The sequence below is a fragment of the Bos javanicus genome, chromosome 23 (genome assembly GCF_032452875.1).
Source record: "Bos javanicus breed banteng chromosome 23, ARS-OSU_banteng_1.0, whole genome shotgun sequence".
Taxonomy (NCBI): Eukaryota; Metazoa; Chordata; class Mammalia; order Artiodactyla; family Bovidae; genus Bos; species Bos javanicus.
The window spans coordinates 51,002,572-51,010,395 of record NC_083890.1 but is presented as its reverse complement, the minus strand read 5'-3'; the positions used below and the strand labels follow the sequence as shown (position 1 = coordinate 51,010,395).

The window sequence follows — 7,824 nt, the reverse complement described above, 5'->3', positions numbered from 1 at the left end:
TGCTCGGTGGTCCCGTCGGTGGAGAGCACTGGCTGCCTGCTCTCTGGGTCCTCCCTCCGCCCACCCCGTCCAGGCCTTCGGGGAGAGCGCTGTCTGCTCCAGGCCTGGAAGGATGAGCGGGGCTTCCCTTTCTCCTCTGCTCAGTGGCCCTGCTCCTGAGACCAGAGCGAAGCAGAGGCTATGGCAGCCGAGGGGAGACAAAATGTGAGCCCTCCATAAAGCAGCAGAAGAGGGGAGGGCCATGAACCCAGACCGGGAGATGTCCATCAATGAGCCACTGTGTCTGCACTGGAGGATCTGTGGTCAGAGGCGTGTTCAAGCGCTTGACCGTGCACACTCCCTGAGCATGTTCAGTTGCCCCCGGGGTCAGAGATGAGCAGACAGGTCCTGTTCACGAGATGGGGTCGGTTCTGACCACGTCATGGATGTACACCGGGTGACTTTCCATCCTGCCGCTGGTACTGGAGATAAAGAGGCAGCTAAGGTTTCAACCAGTTCATTCTAAAGGAGATCAGACCTAAATATTCATTGGAAGGACTGATGGTGAAGCTGAAGCTCCAATACTTTGGCCACCTGATGCGAAGAACTGATTCATTTGAAAAGACCCTGATGCTGGGAGAGATTGAAGTCGGGAGGAGAAGGGGACAACAGAGGATCAGATGGTTGGATGGCATCACCGACTCAATGGACTTGGGTTTGGATGAACTCTGGGAGTGTGTGAAGGACAGGGAGGCATGGCGGGCTGGAGTCCATGGGGTCACAAAGAGTCGGATATGACTGAGCGACTGAACAACACGAGAGACAGAAGCTGAATACATGGTCACACATCTACAAACTACTTTTATGAGCAGAGGAAAACAATACTTTCACGTTTAAAAACCACTTCTTCGTTCATTACCTAGTTCCTCTGTCAACTGTGAAGTAAATCTCCAAACACTGAGTACCACTTACTAAGATCCTTCTTGTTTGTCCTGAGCCATGAATTTGAAAATAACCTGTCACATAATCATAAGCTGACTTTCATGATCACTTTGTAATAACATAAAAATCCTTACTGCTGCTGCTGCTGCTGCTAAGTCGCTTCAGTCCTGGGTTGCCATTTCCTTCTCCAATGCATGAAAGTGAAAAGTGAAAGTGAAGTCGCTCAGTCGTGTCCAACTCTTAGTGACACCATGGACTGCAGCCTACCAGGCTCCTCCGTCCATGGGATTCTCCAGGCAAGAGTACTGGAGTGGGTTAGGGTTAGGGTTGGTCAATCATAAAAAGATTAAAGAAGTCTTATCCTAAAAAAGAAAAAAAACTTGGGACCAAATTTAAGCAGTTTATCATAAAGACATTGCAGATACCAAAAAAAACCGATAAACCATCTAGTGGGACTTTTACATTAAGGGACAGCTCTTCTGCATTGCATGCACATGCCAGTAAGAACCATACACGTTGCACCAGGATCCCGAGCAGGCACGGGGGTCCAGGATCCACAGTCACAGCGTCGTGACGTCTGCCGCGGCCACCGGGTCCGAAAGGAAACCCAGCCCAGCGCGAGTTCCCGCCCGGTCCGCCCGCCTTCCGCCTCGCACAGGCAGTTGTCGCGGCCCCACCGCCCCACACATATGCTACGGAGTGCGACAGGAGCGGGCTGGGCGGGGATCGCGGCTCTGGGGCCCAAATATCGCGACCAGAGGGGCGGGGCGGGCCGGGACGACCGGGGGGCGGGGCAGAGCGGGAGGGGCGGGGAGGACCGGGCCATGTAGGAGGGCGGGGCAACAGACAGACCTGCACCGGGAGCAACAGATCTTCCTACCCACGAAGCCCCACTAGGTAGCAGAGCTGGAACCCCCACGCTCTATGGGTTGGAAGCTGATTGTATGGAAGACTCTGTCTGGTCACAAAGGAGGTGAGGGATAGAACTGATCAAACACGCTCTTCCTCTTCTGTGGGTTCAGAGGGACAGGAAAGAGGTTGTGTCTCTGTGCAGCGGGTGGAGGCTCTGATGGGCACGTAGCCGGCCCGAAGGGGCCAGAGGGTCAGAGCTAGTGATGCGGTGGGGCGTGGGCTGGGCTCCCCGGGTGACAGAGGAGCCGAGCCCGAGGGAGGGGTGAGGTCCAGGGGCGGCTGGAGGAGGAACAACCAGGCGGAGTCACTGGTGGGAAAGGGCTCCCGCTCCCAGGAGGTACACTCAGGACCGGGCAGAGGGTGTGGGCCGGGGAGCGCCCAAGGTGAGGCAGGCGGGCTGGAAGGATTGAGCAGGGCTGGACTGGAAAGAACCTGGAGGCCGTTCTGAGGAATTGGGGTTTTATCCGTCAGTCATGGCGCTGTGGTGTCGGAAAAGACTCTTGAGAGTCCTTGAACTGCAAGGCAATCACCCAGATAATCCTGAAGGAAGTAAATCCTGAATATTCATTGGAAGGACTGAGGCTGAAGCTGAAGCTCTAATACTTTAGTCACCTGATGTGAAGAGTTGACTCATTGGAAAAGACCCTGATGCTGGGAAAGATTGCAGGCAGGAGAAGAAGGGGACGACAGAGGATGAGATGGTTGGATTCATCATTGACTCAATGGACATGAGTTTGAGCAAGCTCCGGGAGATGGTGATGGACAGGGAAGCCTAGCGTGCTGCAGACCACGGAGTTGTGAAGAGTCAGACACGACTGAGGGACTGAACAAGAACATTGGGAACCATTGTAAGATTGAAACTGGACGAGTAATGTGATTCCTTCATTCATCCATATCCTCCCCTCCTTCCCTCCCGTTTCCTTTCTGACTCTAGCACCGGCCCTCAGGATGGACTGGGTGCAGGGGGAGAGGACCCAGGGGCCCCTAGGACTCGGCTCTGGGGACCAGGGCACAGCCAGGTGGGCCTGAGCCTGGGCAGTGCAGCAGTGACGGGATGCTGCCCAGAGCTGATGAGGGCGGGCATCACAGGATGTGAGAACCAGGTGGACTGGGGGCAAGGGGCCAGGAAAGGAGTGGAGATGCAGGTGCCAGTTACTAGTGTAACTCAGGTATCTGTACTCATTGTGATGTGATTAACTGAAAGAGAGCCTCCCGGGGAAGGGGAGGGTCAGGGGTGTAGCATAGCATTGCTGTGCTCAGTCGTCAGTCGTCAGTCGTGCCGGACTCCTTGAGACCCTGTGGACTGTCGCCCACCATGGACTGAAAATCCACCCGTAGGATTTTCATTTCCTGCTCCAGGGAATTCTGACCCAGGGATCAAACCCGCATCTTCTGTCAAAGAGGACTCGTGGTGCTTGCGGAGCATTAGGTGAAGGTGTCCAGGAGACAAGTAGGAACAGAACAGGATATGGAACGTAGGTGCAGGAGCCCCGTGCGGGATTCACCGGCCCAGCTGCGCCTGTGTGTCAGAGTCATAGCTGAGGACAGAAGCTGAGGCTCCGCCAGAGTGCAAGTGAAAGTCACTGAGTCATGTCCGACTCTGCGACCCCATGGACTGTATGGTCATGTATAGTATTCTGCAGGCCAGAATGCTGGAGTGGGTAGTCTTTCCCTTCTACAGGGGAATCTTCCCAACCCAGGGATTGAACCCAGGTCTCCCGCACTGCAGGCAGATTCTTTTTCAGCTGAGCTAATCAGCAGTTAAAAAGCGGAAAGGGCACCTAGCCAGGAAGACTGAGGAGGAGAAGGCCAGGTGGAAGCTGGACTGTAGTGTCCAGAAGGGGCCGGTATTGTCTGCTTTAATTGAGGAGGAAGTGGAGAGTTAGGAGGGTGAGGGGCTGCTCCTCACCACAGATCAACACTGCCCTACAAGCCCCAGAATCGGGGAATCCGAGGGAGAGGGAGGAGGGAGAGGGAGGAGGGAGAGGGAGGAGGGAGAGGGAGGAGGGAGAGGGAGCATGCTGGCCGGAGCCGCAGGAACTGGAAGGAAGGTTGTGTTCTAAGGACAGAATGGAGAGGAGCGTGTCGCTTGCCTTCTGAATGGTGACAATCAGAAACAACTGTAAAATATTAGGAAATTAGGAAAATCTAAACCGGAAAATGATTATTTTGTCAAGAGTACAAGAGCCAGGGTTCCCTGGTAGTTTAGCTGGTAAAGAATCTGCCTGCAATGCAGCAGACCCTGATTTGATTCCTGGATTGGGAAGATCCCCTGGAGAAGGGAATGGTTACCCACTCCAGTATTCTTGGGCTTCCCTGGTGGCTCAGCTGGTAAAGAATCCACCTGCAATACGGGAGACCTGGGTTCCATCCCTGGGTTGGGAAGATCCCCTGGAGAAGGGAATGGCTACCCACTGCAGTATTCTGGCCTGCAGAATTCCACGGACAGAGGAACCTGGCTGGCTACGGTGCCTGGGGTCACAAAGAGTCAGACACGACTGAGCAACTTCCACTTTCACAAGAGCAAAGCAAAATAACCCTGCTTTTTCTAGCTTGGTAAGTATTTGTCATTATTTTAGGTCTTTAATCTAGTGGCTCAGATGAAACTTGTACTTTCCAGCTGTACATATCAACCCAGCATCTGAAAGACAGGTGCCCACAGCAAGGTCTGTGAGGCACAGAGGGGCTTTACCTGGGCTTGAATCACCTGAAACCTGGAAGAGGTCCTTCAGAATCTGGGTCTCACCATTTTACTGGATCCAGTTATTCACTTGTCATCTATTTTGCAGTTATGCTCTCACTTAAAATCTGAGTTAAATTAAGGGAATCTTGTTACTCAAGATTTTTTAACATTGCTGATCATAAAATTTTAAGAAATAGTGAAATAACTGAATAGAAGGTCCCCCACCCTTACTTTTTTCTCTTTCCTTTTCTTATCTAGAGACACTCACTTTCTCTGGAATCACCTGGGTGACTCATGTCACAAGAAGTGAAGAGCAAGATGAGCCAGGGCCCGCTGTCCAGGATGGGGCCCGCCACCGGGCAGCGTCATGGAAGGGAGCTGGGTGAATCTTCGTGAGAAGCTCCAAGAACTGCCTCCTCAAATGCCAAGAGAGACCTAGTGGTTTGATCAGAGCAGTCCTCACCGGGCCCTGCGGCAACGAATCTGCCAAAACTAAACGAACAAAAGCTGTGGCAAGCAGGGCTCAGCTGTTACGAGGCCAATTTCCGCCAAGACCGCCCAGATGCTGCCACCCCAGCAGGTGGTGCCCTGGGGCACGGGGCCTGAAATGGGACCTGCTCTGTAGGGCATGGCCTTGGAGGTTTAGGGGGGTGCCTTCTTGGCCAGGCCTAGTGCTCCGGGAGCGGGATGGCCTTGAAGACTTGCTGGGTTTCCCACAAAGGGCAGGAGGTTACATTCCAAAATGCAAGCTTGCGTCTGTTGACCTGAAGCAAACAGACCGCAGGTGTTTCTGCAGCAAAGTTGGGTTTATTCAATTCGGGATCAGCAGGGAGTTGCACTTAAGGCTCTCTGCCGTGGCGGCCACATGCAAGACCCCACCCGGCAAGGGAAGGAGCAGCTTTCATAGAGGGGACACGGGCCGGGCCGGCTGGGTAAACAGAGCCTGGGCTTCTCACGGCGGAGTCCTGGCGGGGAGGAAGGGGACTCCCCCTTCCACGGTGGGGCTCCGCTGTGGCTGCAGGGCGAGAGCGCCCCCTGCTGGACCCCTGTCTGTCTACCCAGGGTTTCCATTCATTAAAGTTTCACAGGCGTCCGGACGGAAGCCAAAAGGGACATGAGATACGCATTTTTCCTTATTCCTGCTTGGGGAGGGTGCTCAGAACATTTTCCTTCTTTCTAAAGAAAGCAAGCACTTTCAGCACATTCTAGGTGCCCATGCGCCCGTAGGTCGCCCACCCGCCAGCCCCTCGTCAGGAGGGGACAGAGCGCAACGCGGGCGGGAAGTCTGCCTTCGCCTCTGGGCCGCCCTCCCCTCCGCGCCAAGTCGCAGCAGCGCACACACTGCCCCCGCTTCCAGGGCTCCCCGACTCCAAAGGCAGCGCGGACCTGCGCGAGGACCTGGGGCCGCTCCTCCTGTGAGCCGTCTGGGCCGCGGCCAGCCCTGGGCTCGTCTACGGAGTATTCTCAGATGACGCGTGACTGCGTCGCCCTCAATGACTTTTTACCTGAACACCCAGAATTCATGAAATGCCCACGGTGACAACACCAGCCGGTGCGACAACTAATTATTTCATTCATCCCACAGACTTTTTTTTTTTTAATGTGTAACTTACAGAACTTCTCTTTTATTCTTTTTCATTTTATTTATTCTGCCACATGGAGTCTTAGTTGCTGTGTGCAGGGTTGCCCCCGAGGTGGGTGGGATCTTAGTTCCCCAACCAGGGATTGAACCCGAGTTCTCTGCGTTGAAAGGCAGATTCTTCACCACTGGACCCCCAGGGAAGGCCCCCTTCCACAGCCTGCTATTGAGTACCCGCTGTAGGCCAGGAGCTGCCCTGGGGTCTGGGGACGTCATGGTAAGAGACATAGTCCCGGCCTCAGGATACCAGATAGATATTGTGAGATAGTAGAAAAATATGTGATTTGTGTCTGCCACCAGCCCCTGGCACAGAGTCCCTGAAACTCTGGTAATTTTCTAAGTGATAAGAACACTGGGAGTGTCTTGGTCTCTGACCCCAGCTGCTGACATGGAGCTCCTGGAACCCGTGTAATTTCCTGGTTGATGGGAGTGTCTTCAGTTCTCATGAGATGACTGGGTGGAGCTCCTGCATGAGGGCTGCTCCCCAGAAAGACCAAGCCATGATGAGAAGCTTGGAAACTTCAGCCTCACCCCCACATTCTCTTGAGAAGGGAGAAGGTCTGAAAATGGAGTTAATAATTGATCAAGCCTCTGCACATAAAATCCGAATAGTGTGGGGCCTGGAGAGCTTCCAGATGGATGAACACATTCACACGGGGAGGGGACGCACCCTAAGTCCATGGGGACAGAGACTCTTGGGACCCACCCAGACCTCACCGTGGGTGGCTCTTTATTAGTGTCCTTTATCACATGCTTTAGTAAACAGGTAAAGATGAGTAAGCCTTTCACTGAGTTCTAGGAGCCATTCTAGCAAGTTAATCAAGCCTCAGGAGGGGGCCGTGGGAACCTCTGATTTGTTGTCATATCAGACAGGAGCCCTGGGTCACCTGCGACAGACTGGTACTTGGGGGACAAGCGAGCGGCCTTGCGGGGCTGAGCCCTTAGCCTCTGGGATCTGACCCTGTCTCCAGGTACAAAGTGTCGGAATCGACTTAAACTGTAGGACGCCCAGCTGGTGTCGTGAGAACTGACTGGTATGGGAAAGCCTTCCACGCATTTGGTCACCAGAAGAGTCAGCAGGGAAGTGCTTTGTGTGAGGAATAAGGAAGAGAGACCCTGGGAGGGAGGAACTGGGTTCTTCCCCATTTAGGGAAAGACTGAACTGAGGTTTTTCCTCGCACAGACATGCAAATAAACAGCATTTGACGTGGTGTGGCTTAGCAACTAAACCACAGTGCTGTGATGACGCTGCGTTTGAGGGGCAGCGTGAGTAGACACAGCAAGAAGCCTGGCTGGAGACTCAGCGAGGGGTCCTGAACCCACTGCTCTCAGTGGAGATGCGAAGAGGAGGATGAGCCCAGAGGCCCGCAGGAGGAGGGGCTTCCAAACCAGCGATGGGAAAACGGAAAAGTGCACGTGGCTGGGGAGACACACAAGTCACTACTGCTGGGCCACAAATATGAGGCAGTTCAGGCCGGACACCTACAAAGGGCCTCGTCTGTCAGCCTACACGTGTGTATTTTGTCTGACGGGCAGCGGGAGTCCCTGGAGGATTCCGAGCGCTGGGGTCACACAGCAGAAAGGTGCATCGGGAAGATGGCTCTGCAGCAGCGCGGGGTGGGGAGGCGGAGGTTTGCTCCCTGGGCGCGGGGTGTCCGTGCAGCGATGC

General features: G+C 54.3%; 1 long non-coding RNA gene across 1 annotated transcript; it reads left to right on the top strand.

Moving 5' to 3' along the window:
- The first annotated feature begins 313 nt into the window (after window positions 1–313).
- On the top strand, window positions 314–5,629 carry LOC133236790 (uncharacterized). The gene is made up of 3 exons (XR_009733038.1): window positions 314–1,894; window positions 4,269–4,389; window positions 4,775–5,629. It is a non-coding gene; the product is annotated as an uncharacterized LOC133236790 (long non-coding RNA).
- Window positions 5,630–7,824: the final 2,195 nt, after the last annotated feature.